This window comes from Harpegnathos saltator, unplaced genomic scaffold (assembly GCF_003227715.2).
Source record: "Harpegnathos saltator strain DR-91 unplaced genomic scaffold, Hsal_v8.6 scaffold96, whole genome shotgun sequence".
Taxonomy (NCBI): Eukaryota; Metazoa; Arthropoda; class Insecta; order Hymenoptera; family Formicidae; genus Harpegnathos; species Harpegnathos saltator.
This window is the reverse complement of record NW_020230724.1, coordinates 1,241,387-1,259,745: the sequence shown is the minus strand read 5'-3', so window position 1 is coordinate 1,259,745 and position 18,359 is coordinate 1,241,387. Positions and strand designations below refer to the sequence as shown.

At 47.5% G+C, this 18,359-nt stretch overlaps 1 protein-coding gene and 1 long non-coding RNA gene across 4 annotated transcripts in view; one reads left to right on the top strand and one right to left on the bottom strand.

Annotated features, from left to right (window-relative positions):
- The window catches only part of LOC105190582 (uncharacterized), a 290,780-nt gene that overhangs the window by 29,917 nt on the left and 242,504 nt on the right, over positions 1-18,359 (bottom strand). The window lies entirely within an intron of this gene.
- The window catches only part of LOC112590639 (uncharacterized), a 155,861-nt gene that overhangs the window by 19,085 nt on the left and 118,417 nt on the right, over positions 1-18,359 (top strand). The window lies entirely within an intron of this gene.

Sequence of the window (18,359 nt, the reverse complement as noted above, 5' to 3'; positions counted from 1 at the left end):
GACTCTGAGGTAAAGATCATTGCTGTCGCTCTATAAACTTCGTAAACTCCGCGATGATGCACGCAATATTGGCAGGTGGCACACTTTTCGATTAGAAGGAACACAACTCGGAAGATGCGTCGGGGTTAAGCAACAAGCAACTTCGGAAGAATTGTATGTATAGAGAAATATTAATTCTCAATTTCGCCCCGTCGCTCGGTTATTTAAGCCGTATTTCAGAATATTACTCGGCGAGAGCGTAAAATGAGATAACTTCTCGAAAGTTTCAGTTTTGTGTAACGTTTGAGCGCGGTAGTTGATAAATTTTACGCCGGATATCAGCCGGAATATATTTCTCGGGCTGTCGTCGATGATATTACGGTCGAGTTGATGCCAGGCGCGCGTGCGTGCATACGTCGATGTAAAATATCGGTGCGTGATGTCCGTCAAGATCCTGAAGAAACCGTGTTCTAAACACGTAACAGGTGCTCCGCGAACTTTCCTCATAATTCTAATTAATTACCTCCAAGTACGAGCGTGAAGAAATTAATGGGGAAACTTTGTTGCCCAGCGTTCGATTTTGCTGTCTGAATTTTGCAGTTAAAATGAAATTCCATACCTCAAGTTTCGCTATCTCGTCGCGGATACACGGCGCCCGACTATGTTAATCGACGATACGCACGATAATTAGCATTAATCGCGCGAGATGTAGATCGCGATGGGAGCTAATTGCAACATCCCACTCTCTCTCTCTCTCTCTCTCTCTCTCTCTCTCTCTCGTTCGATCTCGGCCTAACAACTGAGAGCTGATTCATCTTTTACGTCATCCCGCTCATCATCCCTTCGCGTCACACCCTCTCGCGATCGTCTCGTCCCGTCTCGCCTCGTCAGCTTTTCCTTATCAGGCTTATTTCTCACATCGTTTCGTGTTTTCAGTAGCTTATCTCAAAGCACATATGCCATTTCCCGCGGTGGTATTAAAACCGTACTTTTCTCATCTCCTTGTTTCTTTTTGTCCTTTTCTAAACGCGTTCTCGCGTGAGCTTATCGTCTCCGATAAATTAGATCTCACCCCTTGAATTCGCGTGAACAATGAACAGGCCGTAATTATTTCCATTAGGAGAACCGGGAGGGAAAAAGGGGCATGTCAGTAGAGGGTTGGATCGCCTCCGCGGAAATAGTTCTGTACGTCATTTTCTGCCCGAGCGGCTTGAACACCAGAAAATCGGATTCCTCCGGCTCCATTTCGCGCGAGCTTCGCGTCGCTTGGCCGTGGAGCAGAAAGGAAAGCGAGTGAAGAAGAGGGCGGAGGGGCAGGGGGAGGGACGGGCGAGCTTCCATCCATCCATCCATCCATTTTACGGCGCGGTACCGGCATTGTACCGTCGACAACGCTCGTTACAAAATGCACCGAGATAACGCGCTCCGCCGGCGCAAATCCGCCGGAGTAAATTAAAAATTTCCCACTTGAATCCACCCTGGTCCCGTCGGCTGCCACCGGGGCGCGTCGTTGTCTCTCGCGTGTGATTTCCACCTCACTCCCCCCACGCATCATCCGACTTGAACACCGAGAGCGGGCTTTATGCAAACCAGATTTTCGGCTGAGTCGCGCGTCGCGCAAATATTCTCTCGTTTGCAAAAATTAGTCCTCGCGCGCGATCTCTCTTGCGCGTCACGCTGCGGCCGCTAAATAACTTTCGAGATCGTCGATACGAGCGCGACGATTTTGACGGGTACGCGGTACTCTGCAGAGCGATGGTGAGAAGAGCAGTGTGGGTGGACAGTCGACACAGAGAGGGAGGGAGAGAGAGAGAGAGAGAGAGAGAGAGAGAGAGGGAGGGGGGGAAACGAGAAATGAAAAAAGGTGGTACGACGCGCGGCGGAAAAATACATTGTTCCGAAGCTTCATCATTCTGAAATATCGTTCCTCCACAATATCCGAGGCAGTGTAAAGTCCCGACGAATCGCAATATTGAAATCGGATGAATGGTCGGATGAAAATGTATGTATAATCCTGAATTTTCATTTTTTTCGCCTCACCCTCGTGCACGCGAATATATATGATTTTCCCTTGTGCTTGCCCATATGTTTTCGGGATATTTTCCCCATTCTTCGTTTTGACACCGCGAGCTTTCGGGATTCCGCGTGTCCTCCGATTTACCGGAAAAATATGATATTTCCGCGTTATCTCGTACTCCCTCGGTTCCTGGATTATGATTTTTCGGGACTTTGTGCGTCCATTATGATTCACGCGTCCGTAACGATGAAAAGTTAGAGAGAGAGAGAGAGAGAGAGAGAGAGAGAGAGAGAGAGAGAGAGAGAGAGATGGGTAGAAGGATATCCCCCGATCGGGAAACAGTAAATAGAGGCCGAGTATATTCTTCAGTGGCGCAGCATCGTGGAGTGGCATAAATAGTTCTCGTGGAACATTTTATCCTCATTAACGAGCGCCTTTGAAAACACAATAGCGGTTCCGCTGGAAGCCGCTTTCGCTGCTCGCCTTGGCCTCCTCGACGTACTGATTATAAAGTGATTAAGGGTGAAATCCGGGTAAACGGTCTAACGGGTAGCGAGCTGTTCATACGGTTGTTAGCAAAAGACCGGTGATTAGGATGATTGTATTAATTAAATGTGGCCGCGCGGTCACGCGGACGCAGACGCTTTATATAGTCGATATGACGCCATCCTCCGTGCGCGCGCGATACAATGAAAAAAAGACTATTGCTGGGGAGAGGCGTGTAATACCTGTGAGATCTTATATATTCAGTCGTTAATGAGCAAAGTATAATGCGCTGTCGATTACGACGATTATAATGAAAATTCGCGAAAATGCAAATTACTCGCGAGCACAATCCGACCGGAATATCGTTGCGATTCTTCGTTATCCTATTCTTTATTATCGCGCGCGGTGTTACGCGCGTCTACCAATTATCCCGTTAATTATGCGTAGCGTATCAGATCGTCGCACTTGTTCGCTCGTAGCGGTGGCAATCCTCTCGCCGGGGAATATGTATGTTAGCTTTCTTTGTCGCGCGTCTTTCGCATAAAGGAGTGACATTATTATGCGAGATGTACAAGTATATCCGAGACGCGACGAGGAAGTCCATTGTCGAACGACTGAGAAACGCTCTTGAAGGAACATCGCCGTGGTTCATTATACAACTCGGATTCGTCTTTCGACGACGGCTACGACGAATACGACGAATACGACAACGTCGTTTACTACGGCGACAACGACGACGACGACGACGTTAGGGGACGAAAAAGTCCGGCAATCGCAAAGACCCGTTTCTTACGGGCAGACTCTCTCTCTCTCTCTCTCTCTCTCTCTCTCTCTCTCTCTCTCTCTCTCTCTCTCTCTCTCTCTCTCTCTCTCTCTCTTAGTTTTATTCATTTCACGACCTTGCTCTCCACAGTCCATCAGCCCGGCAGCTTCTTTCTCCTCGTGGAATCTAAGGTGCGTGGACGGATTCACGGATAGTCGGGTATATGTTAATCCGGTTGAGATTACATCGTCGTAGAGGCGTCGGACCGTAATTCCGTTTCCGCGGTAGGATAGTATGAGAGCGCTCTGAAAGCGGCCTTTATGCGAAGGTCGCCGTCGCGACGATTCTTCAGCAACTTACTTCGCCATATTGAATTGCGACGGGAGAAAGGCGAACCCGATCTCGTCCGCCCGGGTCGTGATATTTCTGCGATTCGCGCCACCTTCCACGGGGATAATTAAGGCGCCGTAATGAACATTAATAAATTACCATGATGTTACAAAGGGCAGGTGTGCGAGAAGTTAAATGTCAAAGTGGCTGCTGTTGCGTCGTTAATCATCGCGCGCCGGGAGAAGAGAGAAATGCAGTGCGAAGATTAATACGCCCGTTTAATTAAGATTCGCAGCGGACGATTTATCGCGACAAATGTATTTAGGGGAAGCATCTTGTTGCGTGATACTCCCACGGTTTTACGGATATACATTGGCTGATCTAGGAGAATAATTTGCGCGCGTGCGCGCCGCACGTTGTTAATATCCGGATTATTTGAGTCGTTATATCTTTATACATTTTTTTATCAACCACTCTATATATATATATATATATTTATACATTTATTTATTTATTTATTAAATCGTTCTCCTTACATTAGTGAATAATTTTTCAGACGGTTCGCACATATCTCTAAATTCAATCTCGTTATATTATTAAAAATATATTAATTGATTCTTCAAAAATATCATTACGTCAAAGAGACTTTCTCAGACGTTCGCTAGTCACAAAGTCACGCGCGTGCAACACGACTTCTAACAATTATGCGTGTCGTAAGTAAGCGAATACGGGTGCATCGGTATATTAAAGACTAGACATCGTCGAAACGATTACACGGGGAGTCGTAACAAACGCAATTATGGTAATAATCCCGTAGAAGGTAATAACACGGTACACGCAGATGCATTAGATGTGGCGGCACGCCGGCGACTGCCACGTTTATATTACGCAATCAGAGCAGCGCCAGCAGATATCGTATGTAACTGCGTGTAACTAATGCAGTACTATATGCGCTATGCGATATTAATGCACCGCCAGATCCAATTTACTGCTATTAATGCGGCATAGATATGTCGCCGTTGCGCGACCATCTTGGCCGCGATGAAATCTGAAATCAAGTATTAGACATACTTCAGCCGGCGCGACGCGGCGCGGCGCGGCGCGACGCGACGCGGCAGGTAATTACGGTAAAATGTGGTTGCGAATCCATTAACCATGTTGATTGGAGACGATTGTGCATCGCGCGCCGTTCCTATGTGTGATGCGCGCGTAATCCACATATGCGTCTACCATAACCGTATTTTCCTGAAAATGGCAGATAGTTACGCGAGTTCTATTCTATTTCATTATCTGCCATTTACAGGAAAATACGGCTCGATTGTTAAATACATTCTAACTGCGCTTAATTGTTCTGCCGTTTACAGGAAAATATTGCTCGTCGACTCGCGCCGTGATCGCATAAATCGGCAAGCAATTCACGCGTTTGCGGGGTAACTTGCAAAAAGTACGTTGTCCAAACGTTGTCGATGAATGTCGGCCTCGTTATTTTTCTCTCCCTTCCTCAGTCCGTTTATGGCACTGTCTATAAAAAAGAAAAAAAAAAATCGCGAGCACGCCGTTACAGCTGATAGAAGAGAGCGCGAGTGAGCAACATAAAGAAGATAAGGTATGTCACAACACGAAAGCGAGGGACGTGACTTACAGAATGCGTGTCCGTAAAATCGACGGATACTCGAAATTACATAGCGTGAATATCTCCGCGAGCGCTTTCGGGACGCGATCGATAGACAGAAAGACAGAAAAAAAAAGGTACGTTCGTTCCAGCAGACAGACCGATAATTCCACGGCTCAAAACTCCTATGACACGGCTCGTTGCTTTATCAGCCCTTCGCCTTCTCTCGTTCTTCGCAATCCCAGCGGAGTGTAACTCGCAGGAATTGGTTGTTCCGTAATAATACGCTTTTTGTAATCTGCGATAAGAGCGGAAAGAAGGAACGGTGGAGGGAGTCTGTGTGTCATCTGTGTTCTGGAAAATAGGCGTGTTCGCCTATTATCCAAATTAGCATTATTCCCCTTTTACCGTTACCATAAAAATCGCGTCGAGTTCCTTTGCATTATCGAGTCGATGTTGCGAGAAACCAGAAACGACGCTCGCCTTCCACTTGCCTCAACGTGTTCGCGGCTCGCGCGGAGAATTTATCCGCCAAGTGGATTCGATCGAGTCGCGTATTTCTAAAAATAGACGCGCGGTCGGACCGGATTCGTCGCGAGTGCACGTACGAACGTAACAAAATTACCGAAAAAGAAAAGAAGAAATTATAGAATTACAAAAGATTAACAAAATTACCGATAAAAAGACGCAACACCGAACGTATCAGGATGTGCAACGCCGAATTTTTATTTTTTTATCAGGGGATGCACGGTGTCTCTCTCCGCGAGGAAAGGAATTTATTCGTTAACTGATGCCGCGGAAAAGATCGGGAATGCGACACACACACACACACACACATTTTTCCTTCTTTTTTTCACACATATATAAACACACAGTGCGGCGCTTGAGCGTTGACGCATTAGATGTAGATTCAATTTTCGTCGCTTCATTTAATAAACTGTCGACACTGTGTGCGTGTGTGTGTGTGTGTGGCATTTGCGTGCGTGTGCCTGCACGCGCGCCGGCAACGTCGGATGTGCCCGCATTACTTTTGTCGAACGGAGATGCAACCGTCCATTGTTCTAAGGGCCCCTAAGCCCCGGGGCGTGGTTATGACTAGCTTGGCATTTAATCCTGTCGTCGTTGTCGCCGGCTCCGTCACGGTGGTGAAATAGAGCCGGCGCCTCGTTGTAAATTCACCCCTGATTGCGAGCGGTCTTCGTCCGCACTACCGTTCATCCCCGGTGCAAATGCATTGTTATATGAGACCGCTTTCGCGAAATCATGGAACGATAGCTTGGCACCGGCTGCTAGCAACGCTGTGGCGCCAGAAATACACTCTCTTCGCGCGTAAACGCGCCTCTCGTACTCGCCCCGGGAAAATCTGAGAATTTCAGCGAACGTAGGCGGAGCTGCGCGTGTGTCAAAACGACGAATCTTTCGTCTTGACGTAGTCGTATATATCGGCTTTTGTTTGATTTTATACTTGTAATTAATCTCGCTTTTCCAAGAGAAAAACTGGACGAGACTACACTGCAAACCCGAGTGTGTTATTTTGACACGTATAAGCTGAAGCTTTCTTCACGCGTTTCTTGTCGTCTGACAAATCACGTCATTTGATGCATTTATCGATATATCACTTAACGCGTCAAAATAACACACTCGGGTTTGCAGTGTATACGTGAAGCAAGGTACAAGATGTCGTCTCTTTGAGAGATTTGGCTGAGATTTAGTTGAGATTTAGTCGATTTAAGTTACTCGCTGAAATTTAAATTCTGAGTAACCGCTGTTTATTATCAATTACGTCAACATGATTTATGCCAAGTAACATTTGCGGGAATATCAAGCGGTATCAGACTCCGGATATTAACATCTTAGTTACCCGAAGGAACGCCGGTCGAAAATAGTCCGATGCTCGTCTTATCAGGAATGAGGAACTACTAAATAAGTTGAGGAACTACTAAATTAAATCGCCCACCTTCGAGGAATCCGTCGCGTTTCTCCCCTCCTCGCTACGGTAGTCACTCATTAAATATTAGGAAGAAAAATATTTATGAAAACATTTCTCGAGGCAACGTAGCCAGCCGCCCCTTTGCATCACTGCTGCTATTGCAGTTAGTTTAAAATCTTATTCCTGTCCCGGAAAGCTTAAAGGTTCTCTCAATCCAATTAATTAAGCTCTTCGCCATTCCAATTAGAACATTCTTGGCTTCCTACGAATTGCCATCGTAGTCCCTTCCCATTTTTCTCTCTCTCTCTCTCTCTCCCTCCCTTTCTCTCTTCCTCTCTGCCTCTCTGCCTCTCTTTCCCTCTCTTTCTCATCGCTTCACGAAGCCAAATGATTAAAAGATCTCCGTTCGGCTGCACAAAGCGACCGCTGCGTTGAATTAAATAATTTTAGCTCGAAGAAGTTCTCGCGTCCGTAGCGTAAATTGTGAATGCGCGATAGAATTTTAAAGGTGTAACGATTCTCATCGCTTCAACCCGTAAAACTGCAGACGCCGAGAGCCGCGTGAAAATGTTCGGTGAAAAATTCATCCTGATATTATGAAGCGGTTAAACGTTCATTGTGTATTCTATTTAAGTACACTCGTGCAGCAAATACAGTTGTAGTGGGGAATCCAGTCGATTACGTTAGTGTGTATAACGTTGTAACGTTCAATTCCCTGTCTTACGGTTCGCAATTTTTGGCGGTTATTTCCCACCAGATGAGAACGTAATATCTGCACTGGTGAGTGCGACGAAAACGCTCTCTCACGGTCCTCCCCGCACTTCGGTTTATTTTATAAACTACTATATCCTCGTCGTTGTGTGTGTGTGTGTGCGCTATCCAGGGATATCAGGGTGCTTCGTGAACATTGTGCGGCACAATGTTATCAAATTCAAAGACGCTCCGCATTATCCCGGTAATAACAACGATAATAATACCGGTGATACGAAGGGCAGTAACAGTAAGAAACGGCCAGTGGCAAGTCGCGGGGAGTCGAAATCGCTTGAAAAGCGATCGTGATTCGGCAGAAAAAGGGAGAGAGAGAGAGAGAGAGAGAGAGAGAGAGAGAGAGAGAGAGAGAGAGAGAGAGAGACAGGGACTTGATCTCGTTGCCTTATTCTCGTTAACATATTCTCATTATTTTCATTATTGCACGTACGCATTATCGATCGTAGGATATTATCTTGGAAAACAAGTGCTGCGAAAGAAGAAAGAGATACACATACATAAATTCGACTTAGATATAGAAATATTTAAAAATGTTACATCAATTCCAAAGGCACACGATTAGGGTTCTGTTGCAAGCGACGTGTTAATCTGCCCATCGATTCAAACGCGCAATTTGGTCAACGCCCATGGTACATAGTTGTTTCTGGAAACAATTCGGTGTTTCTGGAGGATTCACTGAGGGTAGTCATCCGGTCACCGCGGCCGGATCTGTCGGGAAATGTTGCTCCTGAGGTTCCCAGGGTAACAGGCGAGGGATGAAACGGAGGCTATGGTTGATGTCGGGTCGAGGAGCTGCCGCAGGGATAGAGGTATGCTTTATTTCGGAGCTTTACACTCTATTACGTTTATTAAAAGCACCCGCGGAAGGCGTCTTCGTGCTCGAAGACGTTGACACACAGGAGTAAAAATGAGAGCGCTTCTTTTACGATATTTTTTCCTCCTTCGAAGAAGCGCCTTTGGGTCTATCGAGAAGATAATATCGTGCCAGGCCGCGCCCTCATCGCCATCGTCCTTTCCTCGGTTCGATATCTCGGCGAAAATTAGATGTTCAATTAGACGCGTTCCTCGCGCGATACTTTTTTCATCGTTATCTTACGTTTTGCCCGTCGCAACGTCGATCGAACAGTCTTCGGTTTTCGGCGGAGTTACTGTCGCGGTAAATGCTTAGACGGAAAGTACACTCCGTCTCTGCGAGACGTAAATTCCGGTTGCTTGCAACATCAAGATACTTGGATGTGGCGCGAGTTTGTTAGACGCAGTTTCGTCAAGACGATCGTATTGACTCGGGAGCGTTTTGCTTTTGCGCTCGTGAGATACGAGTGACGATTATCGTAGCACAATACCGTTCCGTCCCAGATACTCAATGAGTCACTCCTTAATGGAGCTCGAGCTGCAAGAGCTCCTTTGTTACCTCCCTTCATTTTGTATTTCGCTCTGATTTCACGACAGGGAAACGTTGTTACCCATTGAGAATGCTTGCCGTCTCGTACAGAGCGCTTTACAAATTTTGCGGATCGCGGACAAGTCCTCTCGTCGCAGAGCGCGCGCTGCCGCGGAATACCGTTCGTCGACATTTCCGAAACACCCCGGCCGTAACTATCTCGAGTCTCGCGGAATTCGTGCGTCGGGCCTTGACTAAAATTTCCCGCAAACTTTCATGTCGCTTAAATTCTTCCTCGGACCGTCTCTGCGTCGCAGAGAGCGGAGGAAGGAAAACTTATTTCGTTATCGTCTCGACGTGTCGTTCGTTGTGCCGCGGTTTATAATCGCGGCGTTTCGCGCCAAACGTATTCAACGATTTGCAACTCGATTTCGATCGCCCGAGCGGCGCGGCGCCGACCGAATGTTTAAGCAAACGTGTAGTAACGTCGTCATTCTTTCTCCTTCTCTCTCTCTCTCTCTCTCTCTCACACACTTCCTTCTTTTGTGCCTTTCGCTCGCGGCCCTGGTTCGGTAATTAAATTCAGCAATTCGGCGATCGCCAGAAATTCCCGGGGCCGCGGCGCGCCTATTGTGAAGAGACTTCCTTACGACGTTATCGTCCGTGCGGAAGTTTCGTGCGACGCATTATGCGCTTGTCACAACATTTCATTAAAAAGTTTTCGCCGCGACGCGGATAAGACGACCCGAGCCGGCTTTGGCGTTGAGATATAGCCGCGATGTTCGCGATGAAAGGATTTTTTGCGCACTATTTCACGGCTATCCGTACTTTCCGCCGCGCGGTATTCTCCCGCGGCGCGGCTCTTGTTCTCGCCGCGTGTAACTTTCGACCAGGGTGTTCGCTGCTTGCGCTGGCATTTTCGCAAGGTAATCGGCTGCGTTTAGAATCCCGGCACTTTGTACGGTAGGTTTACGCGCAGAGTCCCCCCCCCCCCTCCGTCACCGTCTATCGTGCGTTCTGTCGCGCGAAAATCGCTCGTTGCGAGACGTCACCGCAGATATTAATTCGATTACAAAAAGTTTAATTGGAACTGCACACATCTCCCCGTCGCGCGAGTTCTTGATAGAAGAGACACGAAGTTCGCGCGTATCAGGAGATCGGAGGTCAGAATCGGATGGTTTTGATTGATGATATCCCTGGTTATTTGCGAGTTTGCAATTTAGCGCGGAGAATGTGCCCTCACGATAGCCGGCGGGAAGAGAACTCGAGTCTCATCTAGATCGTTTACGAGATTATGTTGTCACGACCTGGTTGTAGACCAAAGTTTGCTTCTTCAGGGTTAAGTCATAACGCGGCAGGCGAGTGGGAGAGGAGTAGATGGAGGAGGCGGAGGCGGAGGCGGAGGCGGAGGGAGGGGAAAGTCTCTTGAAATTCGCGGAAAAATAATCGCCTGAGATAGCGCGGCCTGGTTCGCCGTAAAGTCGGTCGCGCTCGAATTAAAGTAACTTTCGGTCGGAAAGTTTTCGGTTGACGGTTCGCTTCCCGGCGGCCGCACTTCGGCTTTTCGCCTCATCTGCATCGATATTGATTCGTTTATCGTGCGCGGATTTAAATTTATAAACATGACCCGCGGGGGAGTGACATTGGCAGGTTCGGCTCGTTACTCAAATATGCTCCGCAAACACGCGGAAGGAAGCGTATGAATAAAAGTAAGCGTATAAATAAAAATGAGACATCGAAAGTGTTAAAAATGTAACGAGAGTCTCGCACGCGAACGCGACAGTTTCGCAATTGAAATTAACATCCTTACAGTTACACAGTTTTCGATATATGAGGATGTGTCGTTCGATGTAGTCATGTTTTCCATAACAACGAGTCATGTTATAATATCGCGATAGAGAGAGGATAGAGAGAGAGAAAGAGAGAGAGAGAGAGAGAGAGAGAGAGAGAAAGAGAGAGAAAGAGAGGAAGTGGGAGAGAGAAAGAGAGGTCGTACGAAAATTTTGCTCGTTCGCATGTGCATCGTTTCGCGCGTTTGAGACCCGATTTCGGAAAAATTGGCGATAAAGTGTTACGGAGTCGCAGTTGCGCATCGCAATTCCTTCCTTATTTCCGTTTAACATAAAAATTGTTCCTAAAGGAGACGCAATCTCCCGCTTTTACTGCGTCTGTTTCCTCGCGGTAGCACTCGCTACTCCGTGCGCACACGAATTGAAAGGTAGCCCTTGATTGCCAATCCTAGAATTTATAGCTCCGTCGTTCGACACCACCGACTCGTCGTTCGTCGTCGCTCGTCGTCGCCGTCGCCGTCGCCGTCGCCGTCGCCGTCGTCGTCGCTGTCGCCGTCGCCGTCGTCGTCGCCGTCGCCGTCGCCGTCGCCGTCGCCGTCGGCGTTGATGACGAAACGAACTTCCGCGTTAGTCCGAACGGCGCACCTTTCACGCAGCGCGCGTAACATCTCGATTTCTTGAGAAAAAAGAAAAGGAGAAAAAGGCAGACAGACAGAGAGAGGGGGAGAGAGAGAGAGAGAGAGAGAGAGAGAGAACGTGAGGAGGGAGATAAAAAGGATCACTGTCACAGAAGTCAATTTCGGCCGATCGAACATAGCTGTTTCAGAGTGGAAACGCGGAGGACTCTGAGACACAATATCCTGTCGCGCGTCGCCGTGTCCTTGCTTCAAGCGCGTCTCCTTTTCCAGCCTTTCGTGTCCTTTTACCCTTCTTTTCTTGCTTCTCTCTCCTTCTCTCTTTCTCTCTCTGCACTCCGCGTCTCTACGGCTGTTCCTCTCGCATTGGATAAAATTCAGAAAATTCGCGGCATTCCCGGCCGCTCGTCTCGCGCGAGGCGAAGGTGAAGGGAAGAACGGGCGAAGAAAAGGTCTTGTAGCTTCGACCGAGTCGAGGTCGCCAGTCGCCTGCGAGGCTCTCGTATAAGAGGGCGAATAAATTCCTGACAGTCCGCGCTCGCGTCGCGAGACGTTCTATTTCTCGCGACGGTCATCCGACTGTGCTCGCAGGATTCGCTCGCAGGACCGCCGGCGAGATGAACGTTCGGGGATCTCGCCGGAGCGGAGGAAGATAAGTCCTCGACGGCGTTTTGTATTTCGTATAACGAGATGACGTATGGCGCGACACGATAACGCAGCGGGAAATAATTTTGCAATGTCACTGGGGTGGACTAATCCGACGCGATATGACTCGCAGTGTTCCTCTCAGAGACGGTTCTTTGGGCGCGGTTTGTGCGGGCGGAGGAGGAGCGCAATTGTCGTCGAGGAAATTAAAAGCCATCATCGCGTGACGGATTTGGTATTTTCTGATAATCGCATAATTAGAGAGAACGCCAGTCCACGCACGCACGCACGCACGCACGCGGCGCAAGTGAAATCGCACGAACGGTTTCTCTTCGGACACGATGGAGATTATCTCGCGAGTCTAATAAATTTCCGACACTTTACACTTTCCACGTGACATTCCATTTCCCGCGACGGTCATCCCGTCTTCCGGCCGACAACGGCGACGACGACGGCGACGACAACGACGACGACGGGCAGATAAACGCGGGACCTTTCCCCAGGTGCGGACGATATGTCTTGAGAACAATTCGATATTTCGTTCAGCGGACGTCTAGGATCGGTTCGCGATCACCGATTCACTCGGTCTCCGCGGACCGGGTATAATGCAACGTCCGGACGTGACGTGTGGAAATCACTTTTATTCGGAAAAGTGCGCGATACGGTCGCCCGTCACACACTCCGCGTGTTTCGTATCCAGACGAAATAAATTTTTCCCTAAATATCGGGCGAAATACGCGATATTACGTTCATGAAGTAGCGATGACGGACAAGCGTTGAACCGATATTTCAACATTCATTCTAATTGACGTGTTTCTTTTTCATCGCATCGGCGTATCTATATTTTCCGTGCAATCGCGCGATATGTGTGTGCGCGTGGGGGATGAGGGGCGAGGGAACGTATGCGTGTAGCGGGTATCGTGATGCGCGGTTCGCAACGGCGCAGATATATATGTATATATAATGGGGAGAATTTAATATTTATTTTTAAAACTGCCAGATGTGTCGATTTACGGCCGTCGAACTTGACCCGCGTTTTCGTTTAATTTTGCGCAGAGAGCTTCCCCGCAAATATTTAACCGCTGCAATAATGGCTGTGAATGCTGCAGGCAGAGATTTTTCACTTGTTTATCTATCTGTTAAAATGATATTTTTCTTTATCGATGCGTTTCGCCATAAAATCGAAATTGAGCTCTGTGTCCGTGTACGCTCAGAGGGAACGACGTGCATACCGAAACGGAAAAAGAAAAGAGGAAAGCGAAAATTGATTATCCCTTCCATCGAATCGTGTAAATCTTATTAAAATGTCAAAGAGAGGTTGACGTAAAAACGAGATCATCGCGTGCACGACTGTCACGTATTTTCAGTAACAATGTTAAGCACGGAGAGGAAGATAAAGAGATAGAGAGATGGAGAGAGACGGAGAAAGAGAGAGAGAGAGAGAGAGAGAGAGAGAGAGAGAGAGAGAGAGAGAGAGAGAAAGTGAGCAGAACGATGGTCGCTTTTTGCGCGTATAAACGAGCTTGCCGTATGTGAAGAGCAGAAATCCTCAAGTGGACTATATGATTGTTCCCGTTAGGACGAAAGATTCGTCGATTTAGAAGTTTTATTCGCACACAAAACATTATCTACACGAGTCCTCGTCGTCGAGGAGAACGAAAATGCAGACTCGCGGCTGCGATGACGACGACGACGACTTGAAACTGCACCCTAGCAGCGGTCGCGGTAATAATGGAACTTTTGCGGCACCCTGGGAGATACTTAAGATAGTCAGAGTATGACCAAGGAAGTGTCTCGGGAAAGGCGGGACGAGGCTCGCGGGAAGGGTAGCGCGGATGTATTTCTTACGATTTTACTCGCAGTAAAGTTTTATTGCGATTGCGACGATTATTTTATACGACATCGCCGCGACATTGGGTTGATGCTTTTAGTAGCAATGAGATTTCAATGTGGCGCACCCGCGGACCTTGTTATTCGTGCTTCTTCTCTCTCTCTCTCTCTCTCTCTCTCTCTCTCTCTCTCTCTCGCTCTCTCCCCCCCTCTCTCCCTCTCTTTCTCTGTATCCCTCGGAAACTCTCGATCATTGATCACGGCGGTAATTAAATCCCGACGTGGTATTCGGTCAATTTAACCGGCGAATTAATGTACGGCTGTGAGGAAAAGTTGCTCCTCTTCTTCGCGCTGATGGCGATTGTTGCTACGCAATTTACACGAGTATCGAGAAACGGCAAAAGCCGTGATATTTCTTCTCCCTGTTCTTCGGCAGTTCCGACACAGAGGCGCGAGAAACTCCTTCCATTGTTCGCGATCGTATTCACCCTAACAGGAACGGCATCTCGCGCCCGACAACAAATCAATGATAAAATCCTCTTCGCGTTTCGCGTTCCCGCGTTGCAAGGAAACTACTTGCGGTCGTGTCTGTCGTTATTTCCAATATCTCAGGATAACATAAGCTCGCCTATTCCACCGTCGGCTTTCCCAATTCCGGGAATTCCGTTCGTGAAATAAAGCGAGCAAAATGGGGAGAAAGGAAATCACGCGGGGAGTGTCGAGCCTGCGATTCGTTGACTCGTAACTCGCGCGGCCGGGCGAGCGAGCGAGCGAAGTGGCGGGTAAGATCGATCGTACAACAATGGGCGACTCTGTTCAGCGTTTGCATTTCGAAGGAAGGCATAATGCGACCCGACCGGTCAACGGGGCGTATGCCCGATGAACACTTGACCCTGGCGGGCGAAGGTAGAGAGAACGGTGGTGTTGGGTCGTCTCAACGGTTGCCGGATGAAACGTTCGAGGTGACGCGCGATCGCGCAGAAAGTGCAGTAATGGATCCGCTCATCCATTTTCTATCATTTTTCTTTTCTTTTCTACTCTTTTCTTTTATTTGTATCAGAGAGACGATGATATCCCCGATGGCGCGTCCAAATTATACGTGCGAGACAAGTCAGTGTGTGTAGCATTGGTAATCGGGAGGAGTTTCCGGTTTATTTCCGGAATATATCTTATTATAAAATATAACCGGATTATACAGGGTGCTAAATTTCAAACGTAACAGGTAAAACATCTCGAAAACTATGAAAGATATTAAGAAAAGCCAGGTAACTTTTTCAACATTTAACTTACGATATCTCGCTAATTATTCGTCGAAAGAAAAAATAGTATTAGACATTTTTACTTTATTTACTATCAAGAATATATAACTATAATGGTGCCTTAACTTTTGTTAATTTAATAATTTTGAAATTTCCAAAGGTCGATAAGTTAACAAAAGTTAGAGCATTATTATAGTAATATATTCTTGATGGTAAATAAAGTAAAAAAGTCCAATACTATTTCTTCTTTCGCCGAATAGTTAGCGAGATATCGTAAGTTAAATGTTGAAAAAGTTACCAAGTTTTCCTGAAATATTTCACAAAATATTAGGCAAATGAAAAAATATTTCAGACAAAAGTTGTTCAAATTAATTGACAGAAAAAGAAGATATAATAAAAAATTGGGCTTTCTATTTTAAAAAATTAAGTTGACCTTCAACTGACCTTGAAAATGCCCTCCAAATAAAAAACTGATAGTGCCCCGTTTGAAATTCAGCACCCTGTATAACGTAATCGCGAAAATGGTAAGAAAACGAAGAAATACCGGGAAGGTGCCACGCGAGCTACGGTACTCGTATCTGATAGAGCCCAGAGGTAGTGCCGACATCCCAGCGTCGTAATTGGAGGATCGAAGAACGTAATAATTCGCGTCTCGGGAAAATAAGAAATGTGCGCTCGGCGTAGCTATTCCTCTCTCGATACGGATATCCGCCTCGCGCTGCGTAACAACGCGCTCCGCATCTTCGAGAGGTGGCAAATGAGATACGCGGGCGGACGTGAATCGCGAATGATGACCCCATTATAAAGGAACTCGTCTCGCATTTACGTGTTAGACGCGCGTCCTCTAATACGAGGAGAGAGGCACGCTCGGCAATATCCGGCAATAATTACCTTCCCGCCGGCGGCGCGGGCAAGAATTGGCCGGACGATTCCGTCGCGTACAATATAGAAACGCGAGAGAAATACAGTGTAAAGTAAACCGTGAAACCGTACACGATCCACGTCGGCACGGCTGGCAGCCAAGAAATTTCGACCCAATTCGCCTGTCCCCTGTCACGGCGTACAGCGATGTTATTTGATCTCGGTGTGACTGAGAGAGAATATCAGCGGTATTACCGCGGAGTGGTAGAGAGAAGAGACATAATTATGACGGAGAAAAAGACGGTAACTGCTGCTGCTGCTGCTGCTGCTGCTGCACTGCAGCGCTCATAATGGAAAATCCGAGAACTGACTCGATCCTCTTGTGACACAACTGACTATTCATACTGGTTTTTCTTCCTTCGGAATTCTCTTTCACGGGATTTGCGTTTCGAAAAAAGCCCGTCGACGACGGTGACACGACTCGCGCGCGATTTAGATTAAATTTCTGAGAAAGTATCGTCGAGTCGCGCGTGACTTTGGAATGATACGAAGAAAAGAATTATTCGAACGTCAGAAAATATCGCGTCATGCTTAGATCGCTCGTCGCGTCTTTTTCCTCGGCACTCTCCTTTTATGAGGTGCGATCAACGTGGTGCGAAAGAGGTTCCCCGTGCATCGACCCCGCGCGCGCGCGCGCGCGATTCCCGGCGAATTATTTACGAGTTATCCCGCGAGATAATTCCCGCGAATTGTTGTCGCGTGTTGTCTTGCGTTCTGCGTCGCTCCGCCGGCATCCATTAATCACGAGTGCTTCAGATCGCGCGACGTCTACCACCCTCGACGATCATTCCCTTCGCTCCGGCGCCCTACGAAGTGCTGTCGTAGGACGTGCTTATTAGTTAATTACGAACCACCTTCGAACAATCCAGCCATTAATGCAGCAACTCATCTATAACGTCTGCGGATGCTCCTTCTTGGTGTTGTCGAGAGACAGAATCGAGGGTGCTTCGGGCTTGCCTGCGTCCCCCCTTCCCTCGACTCGAACGACAAGGTACTACGTGGAATGTACATTACTTCGTGGGGCGTCTCGGCGAAGCTGTATATCGATACGAATGCTGATATTCGGGGGCCTTGGGAAACCGTTTCGCAAATGAAATAACGACGAGAAACGAGGCGGTGCGCTGCGCTGCGGAACGGTAGAAATAGATGCGAGTGGACGAAACTCGATGGTAATAACGTCGGGGTAGGTACGGTAATAACGCCAACGTGAATGCGATATAAGCGGCGAAATAGTCACGCAGTCGTCGTTGACGAGGTTTAAATTGACGAGAAATTGAGCGAGGTGCACGCGGCGGGGAGGATCAATTAAGCAGAACGTTTAAAGGAATATTTAGACCTCCAATATAGAAAAAAGAAAAAAATATATATATATATATATATATATACTTGATATATGCACATTTTCTCTTTTTATGTCGAAAGTTTAAATATTCAAAGCTAAAGACCGGAATATCGAAGTAACAAGAATGTTCAAAATTAAGCAAATTATTGGCGCTCTTGCATTAAACGGCGGTTAATGTTTCGTAATAACGCCAACGTAGATACAACGCGAGTAGCGAAATAGTACGCAATCGTTGTCGAAATGAAGTTCAAGTTAACGACAAATTGAGGGAGTTACACGGCGGAGAGAATCAATTAAGTGGCGGTTAGGCGGTTATATGCATCCCCTTATCAGGGCGAAGCGCGATTAAGGCTACCGATTTCCGCCTATATCGCATCATTAGCGAACTTGGAGCGCAAGTTCGAGGCTGCGCGCTCCCTTCGACGGAGCGTCCGAGGGAGAGTTCATTTTCGTTATAGATGCATTTTTTCATTGCTGCTCGTTAGCGCGTTAATATCGCTGAAGGAGGTTATAAATTGCCGCGAAGACTCGGTTTATGTATGCGACGGAGCCTTTGAGGAGCGCTGCCCTTTATGAACGCATTGCACTCCGAGCGAAGAGACGATTATCGTGGGTATAAATGACCTTTGCTGGCCGTCTCTTTCCTTTTGCCCGAGGCGGCACGCCGAGAG